This window comes from Sciurus carolinensis, chromosome X (genome assembly GCF_902686445.1).
Source record: "Sciurus carolinensis chromosome X, mSciCar1.2, whole genome shotgun sequence".
NCBI classification, from domain to species: domain Eukaryota; kingdom Metazoa; phylum Chordata; class Mammalia; order Rodentia; family Sciuridae; genus Sciurus; species Sciurus carolinensis.
Window position 1 is genome coordinate 114,305,351 of NC_062232.1, and position 15,935 is coordinate 114,321,285.

The 15,935-nt window shown below is 34.5% G+C and overlaps 1 protein-coding gene across 5 annotated transcripts in view; it reads left to right on the forward strand.

Moving 5' to 3' along the window:
• The window catches only part of LOC124972123 (integrator complex subunit 6-like), a 71,084-nt gene that overhangs the window by 40,906 nt on the left and 14,243 nt on the right, over window positions 1-15,935 (forward strand). The window lies entirely within an intron of this gene.

The following is a 15,935-nucleotide window of genomic DNA, read 5'->3' on the forward strand; positions in this document are numbered from 1 at the left end:
GTGCTTCCACTTATATGAGGTATCACATTCTTAGAAACAGGCCAGGAAGTGAGGAATGAGTTGTTTGGTGGGTGTAAGGTTTCAGTTTTGTAACATATAAAAACACTACAGATGTGTTGCACAACAATGTGAAAATAGTTAATCCTAATGAAATGTATGCTTTAAAGTGGTTAAGACAGTAAATACTTCATGTTTGTTTTTTTTTTTTTTTCGGTACTGGGGATCAAACTCAGGGCCTTGTGCTTGTGAGGCAAGCACTCTACCAGCTGAGCTATCTCCCCAGCCCAATACTTCATGTTTTTAAAACAATTTTTAAAAATAACATTATGGGGTGCTAAGTAGCTCAGTGAGACCCTGTCTTTAAATAAAATACAAAATAGGACTGCGGATGTGGCTCAGTGGCTGAGTGCACTTGAGTTCAATACCAGGTAGCCCCCCAAAATAACTCTAAAAGACCCTAAACTTAAACAAAATAACTCTAAGAGACCCTTATATATCCTTCACCTAGGTTTTCCAATTGGTTTTCTTGTAAAACTATAGTACATTATCCCAACTCTGATACTGACATTGATACAATGAAGATGCAGAACACTTTCATCACCATAAGGCTCTCTCATGTTGCTCTTTTGAAGTTCTGCCAACCTTCCTCCTGTCTACACCCCTCCTTAACCACTGGCAACCATCAATGTGCCATTCTGATAGGTATATGGTGATACAGATTGTGGTTTTAATTTGCATTTTCCTAATGGCTAAGTATATTGATCATCTTTTCATGTGCATACATGCCATCTGTATATCCTATTTGGTGAATTGACTTTTGCTTATATTTACTTGGATTGTTTACTTTCATTAGTGTTGAGTTTGTAGAGGTCTGTACATGTTGGAGGTACTAATCTTCTGTCAGATATGTGACTTGCAAATATTGACTTGGATCCTCTTTGAACAGTGTTTGGCATACAAGTACTGTGCATGTTCTGTTAGATTTACATCTAAATATTTCAATTTTTTGAGTGCTTACAAATGGTATTGTATTTTGAATGTTGGCATCCATATGATCATTGGTGGTATATAGAAATGCAATTGATTTTTCAATGTTTATATTGTATCCTGGAACCTCCCTTAACTCACTTACAAATTGTAGGAGCATTTTGTAGATATCTGGGAGTTTTCTATGTAAACATTCATGTGATCTGCAAATGGAGACAATTTTACCTCATCCCATCTGATCTAGTTACCATTTATTTTCTATTCTTGCTTTATTGGACTCTGGAGGACTTCCAATATAGAGTTGAATGGCAGTGGTAAGAACAGGCAGCCATGCCTTGTTCCCAGTCTTTTGGGGGAGAGCATTCATTTTTTTTCATTGTGAAGTATAATGTTTTTGTAGATGCTCTTTATCAAGTTGTAGAAGTTAACCTCCAGGCTTATTTTTTTAGAGTTTTAAAAAATCACGACTAGGTGTTACAATCTGTCAAATGCTTTTTATTCATCAATTACTATGACCATGTGATTGTACTGATTGTACCAGCTTTGTATTCCTGAAATAAAAATAAATCCCATTGGTCATGGCATATTAATTCTTTTAAATGTTATTAAATTCTATTTGGTTATATTTGTTATGTTTGAATTTATGTTCATGAGTGATACTAGCCTATAGTTTGCTTTATTATTTAGTATTGCTTTGGTTTAGGTGTCAGAATAATATAAGCATCTTTCACTATGCACAGGGAATTGTGTCAGTAACCACCCCCACACACAGATATTAAAATCTACAGATACTCAAGTTCATGGTATGATGTAAGATAGTGTTTATAACCTACACGTACCCTCCCATACACTTTAATTTGTTTTTGTAATCTATTCATAACTGATAAATAAAAACAAAAATAATACATAATAATTATGGGGTATCATGTGATGTTTCCATGCATCTATGCATTGGGTATTATATAAATCAGGGCAAACATCTCCACAAACACTTATTATTTCTTTATGGTAAAAAAAAATTCAGAATCCTTTCTTCTAACTCTTTGAAATATGTAGTACATTATAGTTATCTGTAGTGAACCTACCGTGCAATAGCACACCAGAGCATCTTACTCTTATCTCAGTGTAACTTAGTACCTGTTGATCAAGCTCTTCCCAGCTCTCTATCTCCCACCCCCTTGCTTTCCCAAGTTGCTTGTAACTACCATTCTACTCTCAACTACTATGAGATCAACTTTTAGATTCCACATGAGGAAGATTATATCACTCTTGGCATTTGTGCCTGGTTTATTTTGTTTAGCATAACAGGATTTCATTCCTTTTCATGGCTGAAAAATATTCCATTGTGTCAAAAAGAACAAAGTTATTTGTTCTTTTTAGTTACACATGGCAGTAGAATCTATTTTGATATGTTTATATAAACATGGAGTATATCTTATTCTAATTAGTATCCCAGTCTGTGGATGTACACAATGTTGAGATTCACTGTGGTGTATTCATATATGTACATAGGAAAGTTATGTCAGATTTCTTCCACTTTCTTTACTATTCCTATTGCCCTTCCCTTCCCTTCATTCCCCTTTGTCTAATCCATTGAACTTCTATTCTTACCCCACTTGCTGTGGGTGAGCTTCCATATATCAGAGAGAACATTCAACCCTTGGTTTTTTAGGATTGACTTACTTCACTTAGCATGATACTTTCCAGATCCATCCATTTATTGGTGATTGTCATAAAGTCATTCTTATTTATAACTGAATAATATTCCATTGTGTATATATATCACATTTTCTTTATCCACTCATCTATTGATGGGCATCTAGTTTGGTTCCATAGTTTAGCTATTGTGAATTGAGCTGCTATAAATATTGATGTGTCTGCATCACTGTAATAAGCTGATTTTAAAACCTTTGGATATATACTGAGGAGTGGGCTAATTGAGTCAAATGGTGGTTCCATTCCTAGTTTTCTGAGGAATCTCCATACTTCTTTCCATAGTGGTTGCACCAGTTTGCAGTCCCACCAGCAATGTATGAATGTACCTTTTCTCACACATCCTCTCCAACACTTATTGTTACTTGTGTTATTGATTGTTACCATTCTGGTTGGAGTGGGGTGAAATTTCAGTATAATTTTAATTTTCATTTCTCTAATTGCTAGAGATGTTGAACATTTTTTCATATGTTTATTGATTGTTCATATTTTTTCTTTGATAAATGTCTATTTAGTTCCTTTGCCCATTTATTGATTGGGTTATTTGAGTGTTTGTTTTTTTTTTTTGGTGTTAAGCTTTTTGAGTTCTTTATATATCCTGGAGATTAATACCTTATGCAGGGTGTGGATAGCAAAGATTTTCTCCCATTCTGTAGGCTCTCTCTTCTCACTCTTGATTGTTTCCTTTGCTGTAAAGAAGGTTTTAGTTTGATACCATCCCATTTATTATCGATTTTTCTTCTTGCTCTTTAGGAGACTTGTTAAGGAAGTTGGTTCTTAAGCTGACATGTTAGGATGTTGGGCCTACATTTTCTTCTAGTAGGTGCAGAGTCGTCTTTGGGCTATTATGTAGGTCTTCGACCCACTTTGAGTTGAGTTTTGTGCAGCATGAGATATAGGTGTTCTATTATGTATGGATTTCTAGTTTTCCCATCACCATTTGTTGAAAAGGATATCTTTTATCCAGTGTATGTTTTTGGTGCTTTTATCTAGTATGAGATAACTGTATTTATGTGGGTTTGTCTCTGTGTCTTCTATTCTATTCCATTGGTCTTCAGGTCTGTTTTGGTGCTAACATGATGCTGTTTTTGTTACTATGGCTCTGTAGTATAGATTAAGGTCTGATATTATGATGCCTCTTTCTTAATTTTTCTTGCTGAGGATTGCTTTGGCTATCCTGGGCCTCTTATTTTTCTAAATGAATTTCTTGTCTGCCTTTTATATTTCTATGAAGAATGTCATTGGAGTTTTAATATGAATTGCATTAAATCTCTATAGCACTTTAGGTAGTATGGCCATTTTGACAGTATTAATTCTGCCTATCCAAGAGCATGGGAGATCTTTCCATCTCCTAAGGTCTTCTTCAATTTCTTTCTTTAGTGTTCTGTAGTTTTCACTGTAGAGGTCTTTCACCTCTTGTGAGATTGATTTTGAAATTTTTTTGAGACTATTGTGAATGGGATAGTTTTCCAAATTTCTCTTTCAACTGATTCATATTGGTTTATAGGAACACAATTGATTTATGGCTGCTAATTTTGTATCCTGCTAAGTTTGCTGAATTCATGAGTTCTACAAGTTTTTTGGTGGAAATTTTTTGGGTCTTCTAAATATAGGATCATGTCATGGACAAATAGAGATGGTTTGAATTCTTCTTTTCCTATTCGTATTCTTTTAATTTCTGTCTCCTATCTGATTGCTCTGGCTGGAGTTTCAAGGACTATGTTGAATAGAAGTGGTGAAAGAGGAAGGACATCCTTGTCTTGTTCCACTTTTTAGAGGGAATGTTTTCAGTTTTTCTCCATTGAGAATGATGGTGGACTTGAGTTTAGCATGTATCGCTTTTACAGTGTTGAGGTATGGTCCTACTATCGCAAGTTTTTCTAGTGTTTTGAACATGAATGGATGCTGTATTTTGTCAAATGCTTTTGCTTTTGCTGCATCTATTGAGATAATCATGTGATACTTTTCTTTAAAAGTCTATTGATGTGATGAATTACATTTATTGATTTCCATATGGTTGAACCAATCTTGTATCTCTGGGATGAATCCCACTTGATCATGATGCCCTGTCTTTTTAATGTGTTTTTGTATGTGATTTTTCAGTATTTTATTAAGAATGTTTACATATATGTTCATGAGGGATATTGCTCTGAAGTTTTCTTTCCTTGATGTGTCTTTGGTTTTGGTATCAGGGTGATACTAGCTTCATAGAATGAGTTTGGAAGGGTTCCCTCCTTTCCTATTTCATGGAATAATTTGAGGATTGGTGTTAGTTCTTCTCTAAAGACATCTGGTAGAAGTCAATTGAGAATCCATCCAGTCCTGAACTTTTTTTTTGTTGGTAGGCTTTTGATGGTGTCTTCAATTTCATTACTTGAAATTGATCTGGTTAGATTTTTATGTCCTCCTGGTTAAATTTGGGTAGGTCATATGTCTCCAGAAATTTATGTCTTCAAGATTTTTTAATTTATTGGAGTATAAATTTTCAAAATAATTTCTGATTATCCTGTATTTCTTTTTTCATCAAGAATTTTGATAATTTGAGTTTTTTTCCCTCTTTCTTTTGGTTAGCTTGGCTAAGAGCTTGTCAATTTTGTTTATTTTTTCAAAGAACCATCTTTTTGTTTTGATGATTTTTTTTTTGATTTTTAAAATATCAATTTCATTGATTTTGGCTCTGATTTTAATTATTTCATATCTACTGATTTTGATGTTGATTTGTTCTTATTTTTCTAGGGACTTGAGATATGTATTAGATTATTTATTTGGTATCTTTCTATTCTTTTCATGAATGAGCTCAATGCTATGAACTTTCCTCTTAGAACCGTCTTTATAGTGTGGGAGATTTTGATATGTTGTATCACTATTCTCATTTACCTCTAAGTATTTTTTTAATTTCACCCCTGATTTCTTGTGCTATACATTCACCAATCAATAGCATATTATTTAGTCTACAGGTATTAGAGTAGCTTCTATTTTTTATTTTATTGTTGATTTCTAATTTCATTCCATTATGATCTGATAGAATATAAGGTATTATCTCTATTTTTTGTACTTGCTAAGAGTTATTTTGTGACCTAAGATGTGATCTATTTTAGAAAATGCTCTATGCACTCCTAAGAAGAAAATGTATTCAGTCACTGATGAATGAAATATTCTATATATGTCTGTTAAGTCTAAATTGTTAATTGTATTTTTTAGTTTATAGCTTATTTATTTAGTTTATGTTTGGAAGATCCATCCAGGGATGAGAGAGGTGTGTTAAAGTCACCCAATATTATTGTGTTTTGGTCTATTTGATTCTTGATATTCACAAGGGTTTGTTTGATGTACATAGCTGCTCCATTGTTTGGGGCATAAATATTTATGATTGTTATGTCTTGTTGATGTTTAATTCCCTTAAGCAGTATGAAATGACCTTCTTTGTCTCTTCTTATTAACTTTGACTTGAAGTCCAGTTTATCTGATATGAGGATAGAAACCCATCCACACTGGGATCCTACTCCCTGGAGTCTCTCCTATGTTCCACTAGTGTGGTGGAGTAGCTAATACTTCACCCTCTCTGCCAGATGTGGATTGTTCTTTCTGATCTCCTGGGTTCAGTCCCCAAGCATACCCACCGACTTGATCCAATTCCCAGCTCACCCCAATTGGTCCTGCAAGCCAGCAGACTAAAAGGGTGGGAAGGACCCAGGGGGTCTCCAGTATCAATGACCTGTATTCCCCTGCGTAAAACACTCTGCACTTCTGAATTTCTCCTAGTGAACTATGCACACTCTGAGTCATATGGTGGACATCTGTCCAGTCTGGTTTTTGGACCCAGCTTGGATTGCACAGGCCTGGGATCCTGGACTTGTTCCCATGCCACTGGCCACCATAGCATGGCAGGAAAAATGGCATCTGCCTTGGATCTCCAGGACAACCTGGAGATACGCAGCATCTTTCCTGCATCAGCATATAGTGTAGCGCAACGTCTGGATCAGTCCAGCAATGTCCTTGATCTCTTATTTCTCTGTATCAAGACATGCCACCATGTCACCTGAAATGCAGATACTCTTAATCTCCTTCCCTGCTTTGCCTGTAGTGGATCAACTCTGGTCGCCGCTGCTGCTAGCAGTGGGTTTTGTTCTTTTATTTTATTATATCTAACCTTCTAAGTCCCTAAGCTGTTCTGAGAGTCCAGTACTAAATCCCAGTAAAATCCCTTTCACCCACCTCACTGAGAAGCTGTTGATCTGCTTTCCTGGTCTCACGCCATGGAGCAACTTGGAAAATAACCACTTTTACTCTGCCATCTTCAAGAATTTCATCCTCATTTTTTTTTAACCTATTCATCAGTTGATGGACATGTAAGTAACTTTCATTTCTTGGCAACTGTGAATATTGCTGCATTAAACATGGGAGTGCAGATATCTCTTCAATATATTGATTTCATTTCCTTTGGATATATATCCAATAGTAAGATTGCTGGATCATATCGAGTTCTACTTTTAATTTAAAAGAAAATTTTTTGAGGAAACTTCATGCTGTTTTCCATGATGATTATCCTAATTTACATTCTCCCACCACAATGTGCAAAGGCTCCCTTTTCTCCACGTCCTTATTGGTACTTATATTACTTGTCTTTTTGAAATTAGTTATTCTTACTGCAATGAGTTGTTATCTCAGTGTGGTTTTGATTTGCATTTCTCTGATGATTAGTGCTGTTGGGAATTTTCTCACATACCTGTTGGCCATTTGTATCTCTTCTTTTGCAAAGTGTCTTATCCGGTCTGTTGCCCATTTTTAATTGGGTTATTTGTTTGCAATTGAGTTTGGGAGTTCCTTATATATTCTGCATATCAACCTCTTGTCAGATAAATAATTTGGAAATATTTTCTCCCATTTTCCAGGTTCTGTCTTCATTCTGTTGATTGTTTCTTTGCCTGTGCAAAACACTTTAGTTTAATGTAGTCCCATTTATTTGTATATTTTTTTGCTTTTGGTTCTTATGCTTTGGCGTCTTGTCCAAAAACTCCTTGCCCATTCCAATGTCCTATAGCATTTCCCCTGTTTTCTGCTAGTAGTTTCAGGTCTCATATTTAGTAGTTTCAGGTCTCATAAGTCTTTAATTGGTTTTTGAATTGATGTTTATAACTTATGAGAGATAGGAATCTAGTTGCATTCTTCTGCCTGTGGATATCCAAATTTCCCAGCAACAATTATTGAAAAGACTTTTCTCTGCTGTGTGAATGTTCTCTAGAACCTTTGTGGAAAATCAGTTGGCTGCAGATGTGTGGGTTTATGTGCAGTTAGTTCTATTCTGATCCCTTTCATCTGTTCTTATGCCAACACCATGCTCATTTGATTACTATAGTTTTGTTGTATATTTTGATGTCAAATAGCATAATGCCTCATTCTTTGCTCTTTTTGCTCAAGATTCATTTGGGCTATTCAGGAATTTGGGGGGTTCCATACAAATTTTAAGATTTTTTTTTTCTAATTCTGTGAAAACTGTCATTGGTGTGTTGATGGAGATTGCAGTGAATCTGTAGATTATTTAAGTAGTGTGGGCATTTTAACAATATTGATTCTTTCAATTCATGAACACAGGATGTCTTTCCATTTGTGTGTGGGGTGTGACCCTTTCCATTTTTTTCATCAATATTTAATAGTTTTAATTTTAGAGATTTTTCAGTTCTTTGGTTAAATTACTTGGAGAGATTTCTTTTTTCTAGCTGTTGTAGATGGACCTTTACTTTATTTTATTTATTTTTATGTGTTGCTGAAGATAAAACCCAGTGCCTCTCACATGCTAGGCAGGCACTCTGCCACTGAACTACAACCCCAACCCTCTAGCTATTGTAAGTGGGATTGCTTTCTTGCTTTCTGGTTCGGATAATTGACTATTGGATATGACTAGTTCTAATAGTTTTTTGGTGGGCTCTTAGGGTTTTCCATATATCATGTCATCTACAGACAGTGACAATTTGATTTCTACTTTTCCAATTTGTTGCCCTTTATTTCTCTTATCTGATTGCTCTGGCTAGGACTCTAGTATTATGTTGAATAAAAGTAGTAAAAGTGGGCCTCCTTGACTTATTCCAGATCTTAGAAAACTTTCAGCTTTACTCCACTTGGTATAATGTTATCTGTCAGCTTATTACATATGACCTTTATTATGTAGAAGTATGTTCCTTTCATACATAATTTTTCCAATGTTTATTATGAATGGGATGTTGAATTTATCAGATGCCTTTCCTGCATCTGTTTAGATGATCATATAGATTTTGTCTTTAATTTTGTTGATGTGTTAGATTGCATTTGTTGATTTGTATATGTTAAGCCTGTATTCCCCTGAATCCTACTTGATCAAGATAAATACTGTTTAATGTGCTGTTGGATTTCATTTGCTAGTATTTGTTAAGGATTTTTGTGTTTCTGTTCACCAAGGATATTGGTCTGTAACTTTCTTTTTTATTGTATTCTTGTCTGGTTTTGGTATCAGGGTAATTTTTTCCTTGTAGAATGTGTTTGGAAGAATTCCCTGCTCCTCAAAATTTTTTGAAATAATTGAAGAATAATTGGTATTAATTCTTTAAATGTTTGGTAGATCTCAGGAGTGAAAAATCTGGTCCTGGGCTTTTCTTTGATAGAAACTTTTTATTACTGATTCCATACCATTACTTGTTCTTGATCTATTCAGGTTTTCTATTTCTTCATGGTTCAGTCTTGGTAAGGTATATGTGTCCAGAAATTTGTTCATTTTTTCTAGATTATCATTTCTATATAGATTATTATTCATAATCATCTCAAATGATCATTTGCATTTTGTGATGTCAGTTGTAATGCTTCTCTCCCATGTATTTAAAATTATGTCTAGATTACTTATAATGCCTAATGCATTGTAAGTGCTATATAAATAGTTGCTATGCTGTGTTGTTTAGGAATAATGACAAGAACATAGTCTGTATGGGTTAAGCACAGACACAGTTCCTACCCATACCCCAGTTTGAATCTGTGCATGTGGAACCCACAGACATATGGAGGGCTAATTGTTAGTTTCATAAAAGGAAGTAGGACTTGTTCTTTCTATTCTGTTTTCTGAAGGAGATTGTGTTTAATCAGTGTATTATTATTATTATTTAAACATTTGATAGAATATTTCAGTGAAACTGCCAGGTGCAATAGCATGCACATGTTATCCCAAGTACTCAGGAGGCTGAGGCAGGAAGATCACAAGTTTGATGCTCACCTCAGCAACTTAGTGAGACCCTATCTCAAAAAATAAAAATGTGGTAGAGTACTCCTGGGTTCAATCTCCAGTACCACCATAAATAAATAAATAAATAAGAATTTTGCGGTGAAACTATTTAGGTCTAGAGATTCCTTTGGCAGGGCTTAAATGATTATTTCATTTTTTCTCATAGTCATAAGGTTGTTCAGATTATTTCACTGTGTAGATAATGGTTAGTTGTGCTTCTCTGGAATTTGTCCAGTTCATCTAAATTGTCAGATTTAAGTGTGGAGGGTAGTTCTTAGTAATCTGTTATTATCCTTTTGGTGTGTGGTTCTATGAGCATATCACTTATTTCATTTGTGATATTGATAATAGGGTCTCATATTTTTTGTTAGTCTCATTAGAGGATTGTTACTTTAATTGGTCTTATCAAAAAGCATCTATTTTGCTTCTTTTATCATTTTTCTTTTTTTTCAATTTCATTGATGTCTTCTTTTTGTTATTTCCTTTCTTTGGGTTTGTTATACCTTTTTTTGATTTTCTGGATAGGATCTTAGATTATTGGTTTGAAACTTTTCCTTTTTAAATTTCTCTCTCAGCACTGATGTAATATTAAAATGAAAAATTGTCAAATTTTAATATGCTAGATTTCATTTTAATTCACTTCAATATGTTTTGATGTCTCTTGACACTTCTTTGTCTCATACATTACTTAGAAGTATATTGTTTGATTTCCAAGTATTTTGAAATTTACCTGTTACCCTCCTGTTACTAGTTTCTAGGTTGATTCCATTGCGAACGGAACACATACTGCATGACATCCATTCTTATAAATATGTTGACATCTGTTTTATGGCAAATGATACTGTCTGTCTTGGAATACATTCTGTGGATGCTTGAGAATAATGTGTGGCACACTGTTTTTGGCTGGAGTATTTTATAGCTGTTAAATTGTTCCTGTTGGTTAATATTCTGCTATGTTTTTGTTCATTTTCTACTTGTTCTTGCAGTTGTTGAGGCAGAAATCTTGATGTCCCTGACTGTAATTGTGAATTTGTGAGGTTTTTTTCCACTTCCATCAATTTTTGCTTCACATACTTTGCAACTCTGCTTGTTATTTGGTGCATACACATTTGGAAGTTCTGTGTATTCTTCCTGGATTGATCTTATGTAATGTATCTCTTCTAATTTTCTTTGCTCTTCAGTCTACTTTATCAGATATGAATATAGCCAATTCTTTTTTAATCCTGCTTTTTAAAAATGTTTGTAGGATTTCTTTTCCCATCATTTTATTTATTTATTTTAATTTTTATTTTTTGGTACTGAGGATTGAAATTAGCGATACTTAACCACTCAGCCACACCCCCAGTCCTTTTTTATGTTTTATTTAGAGACAGGGTCCCACTGAGTTGCTTAGGGCCTTGCTAAATTGCTGAGGCTGGCTTTGAACTCGTGATCCTCCTGCCTCAGTCTCCCAAGTCACTGGGATTATAGGCATGTACCAGCTTGCCTGACCCTTCATTTTATTTTTAACATGCCTATGACCACTAAGTTTTAATGAGTTTCTTGTAAACACGTTTTGAGTTCATGTTTTTTTATCCATTCTTCAAATCTTAGCATTTAATATAATTATTGTTATATGTTAGAGCTTAAGTCTGCCTTTTAATATTTTTATTCTCTCTGTTTTTCATTTCTCTATTTTCATCTTTCTGACTTGTTTTGGGTTATTTGGACAGTTTAAAAAATTTCATTTTCATTTTTTCTGTAGTTTTTTAAAATTTTTAGTTATACATGGCAGTAGAATGTATTTTGGCAGAATGTACATAGATAGAGTATAATTTATACTCTTAGGTTCCCAGTCTTGTGGTTGTACATGATATGGAGTTACTCTGGTCGTGTATACAAATACAAGGCTAGGAGAGTTATGACCAATTAGTTCTACTGTCTTTCCTATTCCCCTCCCCCCTCCTTTCCCTTCATTATCCTTTGTCTAGTCCAATCTATTTCTATTACTCCCCTCCCCCACCTCCCTTGTTTGGGTTAGCATCCACAAATCAAAGGCCAAATGTTCTCTCTGTAATGTTTTTGAGTCTATCTGGATAGATCTGTAAGGGACTGTTCTAGATGTTATACATACATAATTTAGGCAGTCTACCAGTGTCATTATCAATTCAAGGGAAATATACAATCTTCACCTTCCTTTACCTTTTTCCATTTATGACAAGATTAGCTTAACTATTCTCTATACATTTAGAAACATATGAGGTACAACTTTTGTTTCAACTGTCAAACAGAAAACTAAAGAGGAAAAAGAAAACCTATTGTATTTTTGCTTATCATGTTCTTTCTTCCTTCCTGATGCTCCAAGCTTCATTTTTTATTGTTTAATTTCTGTTTCAAGAACTTCTATAGCTGTTTTCTTTTATGGGCAGGTCTGCTAGTGACAAATTCTCTTAGTTTCCTTTCATCTAAGAATGTCTTAATTTCAGCCAGGTATGGTGGTTCATGCCTGTACTCATAGTGACTCAAGAGGCAGAGGCAGGAAGGTAGCAAGATCAAGGCCAGCCTCAGCAACTAAGTGAGACCCTGTCTCAAAGATAAAAAGAATTGAAAATGGAGCTCAGTGGTAGAATGCCACTGATTTTGAACCCCATTACTGGGGGGAAAAACACAAAAGAATGTCTTCTTGAATGATGTTTTCTCTGGATATGATTCTCGGTGGACAGCACTTATATTTCAACATCTGAAAATTTCTGTGCTACTTCCTTCTACTGTCTTCAATTTCTGGAAACAAATCCACTTTTATTATAATTGTTTTACCCCTATAGGTAAGGTGTTGATTTTCTTTACTTTCAAGACATATTTGTCTTCAGTTTTTTAAGTTTAATTAGGAGGTGTCTTGGCATGCATTTCTTTAAATTAGTTCTGTTTGGAATTTATTTAGCTTCAAGAATCTGTCTGTTTATATGTCTTTCCAAATTTGGACATTTTCAGTCATTATTACCTTGAGTACTTTTTCAGCCCCACTTTCTTTCTCTTCTCCTTCCAGAAACCCAGTGGCATACATGTTTAATGGTTTTTTTCTATAATCTCATGAATTTCTGAGGTTCTGATCATTTTTTTCCATTCTACTTTCTTTTTATTTTAATTACATCATTTCTATAATTCTGTTTTCCAGTTCACTGATTATTTCTTCTGTCCCCTCCATTCTGCTGTTGAGCCCTTTCACTGAGCTTTTTTATTTTGGTTATTGTATCATTCAGTCTTAAAATGTTCATTTGCTGCTTTTCTATATCTTCTACTTCTTATTTTCCATCTGATTGCTGAGGTTGTCCATTTTTTCATTTGTTACAAGCCTATTCATAATTATTTATTGAAACATGTTTTATAATGACTTCTTTAAAATTCTTATAGATATTTCTAATTTTGGTATCTTCTTGTTGGCCTTTCTTGTGTTTTAAATTTTATTTTGAAATCTTTCTGATTCTTAGTATGATGAGTGATTTTTCAACTGAAACCTATACTAGGGATAGAACCTGGCCTCACACATGCTGTGCAAGTGCTCTACCACTGAGTTACTTCCCCAGCCCCTTTTTATTTATTTATTTATTTTAAATTTGAGCCAGGGTCTTGCTAAGTTTCCTAGGTTGGCCTCCAACTTATGATCCTCCTGTTTCAGCCTCCTGAGTCACTGGGATTATAGGCAAGTGCCACTGTGCCTGTCGTATGGGTTTCTTTTTTCCATTTTAAAATTGAAGTCTGGGGACTTGTGTGAAAAATAAATTTCAGTTTTATATTAAGATCTGTTATGGGAGCTGAGGCTGTAGCTTAGTGGTAGAGCACTTGCCTAGTATGTACTAGGCAGTGGGTTAAATACACAGCACCTCAAAAAGAAAAGATCAGCTATGATTGGGAAGAAGAAAGGAAGATGTGTCAGAAGAAAGACTAGAGAAGAAGAATTTATTTTGTATAAAAAAAATATCTTGTGCTTGACAGCTTATTCTGGTTTATTTACTTTCATACTAATCTAGTTCCTCAGAATGTTATTGTGGTAATGCAGTTATCACTTAAACCATTTTATAGTTGAAATGGCTGCTTACAAAGGTGAAATGACTTATCCAAACTCACTTAGCTAAGGAAGTGACTGAGCTTGCACTCCAACCCAGGTCTGCCCTCTGTAGAAGAGTGGAGTAGAAAGAAAGAAACTGGAAGAGAAAATATCAGTAGCTTTTGAGATATTGGCAGTTTTATTTTACTTTATTCTATACTATTATTTCCTGTTCTTTCAAATATGAATCAGCTAATTGTTGATGACGTCTTTACTGCACCATCCTAGAGACCCCATGTGAATGGACATGTAATAGCATAGAAACCATTTTCTGAGCTACAGAAGTAGCAACTAAAGCAGTGTCACTACTATTCATCTGGACTCTGGAATGATTTCTTCCTTCCCCTGACCTTCATTTTAAAAATCAGACAAGAAATATTTAGACTAGGCCAGCTCCTGGGCAGAATCATTGCACTAGGCATTGCTAGAAATACTTAAGAGTATTACTGACTCTGGTTATCTAATCTATTTGTATCTAAAAGTCTCTCCAGTGTTTTTGTCAGTTTCCAAAAATCTGTGTAATTCCATGTAAAGACACAGTATGATGGGATATTTCCACGGTGTCTTATTTCTTTCTGTCAAGATATGAATGATCTGTAAAGGACTGGCATGAACCAGAAGTCTCTTCAGATCATTCTTCTTTGCTTTTTTAACCCTATACCAAAGAACAAAATACCTCCATTTATGAATCCATAAATTCATTTCAGCAGGAGTGAATAATTTATTATGGCAGTAAAAGGAAGAAAATATATAGTTGCTCTTTTTTTGGTACTGGGAATTGAACCCAGGGGTGCTTAACCACTGAACCACATCTCCAGTCCTTTTTATTTTTTTATTTAGAGACAGGGTCTTGCTAAGTTGCTTAAGGCCTCACTAAGTTGCTGAGGTTGGCTTTGAACTCGTGATCCTCCTGCTTTAGTCTCCCGAGTCCCTGGGATTACAGGTGTGCACCACCACAACTGGCTTGTAGTTGCTCTTCTTACTAAAGTAATTCAGAATTTCAAAGAAGAGCCCTAATTGTAGAGAAATTAAGCACGGTTTTATCTCTAGATGTAAAATATTTGGGTTTTTTTACAGCAAAAATTAATAAAGCCTAAAGAAACAGTAGAGAATGATTTCATGGTATATTTTGTATTGGTAGTATGTGTGTTATTCATTTTGATGTCTGGGGATGCCAATTTTGAATTATTATATATGCTTTCTTACCTTAGGAAGGAAATGATAAGGTATGAAGGAAATAATGAGATGTTTTAGAAATTTTCGTACAGTATGTAAAATGTATTTAGATTTTCAAAATAATTAAAGTGTGAAAAGGTAGGGAATGTCTGCATATTTAAGGTAAATATCTTCAGTTATATTAATGTACATGGTATTCAAGAAATATGTTCATCTGTACAGAATTTCCAACTTCATCCTAACAACTGTATGTGCTTTTACTATCACCCAGTAATTAACATTTATGTGACAAATTTTGGTTCAAAATGCTTGAACACAGAAAGCAAAGCAATGAAGAGGAAGAGAAACATGGCTGAACAAATAGGAGCCAGTTATGGAGAACCCAAAGTAGAACTTTGAGCTTGCCCATGACTGCCTGGAGACTAGAGGCTTAGCTTTTCTTCTCATATGTTTTGTAAAATCTCTTTACCTTGACCTTTCAGCAAAAATAATAACAAATTCTATATTTAAATGAAAGAAATGTTATTCCATCCACCAGTAACTGTGGAGCTGCCCTCAGATGAAATTACTACATTAGAATTATCAATATGTAATAGATAGGAAAAATATTTCAAGTGAATTGGAGTCAATATTTTAATAGTATATCTTATGTGGCTTTGTAGGTGGAAGAGGAATGTGTTTCTCAAGAATTTGTTTCATTTTCTAGAAAAATACAATACAGATGCTCCTTGA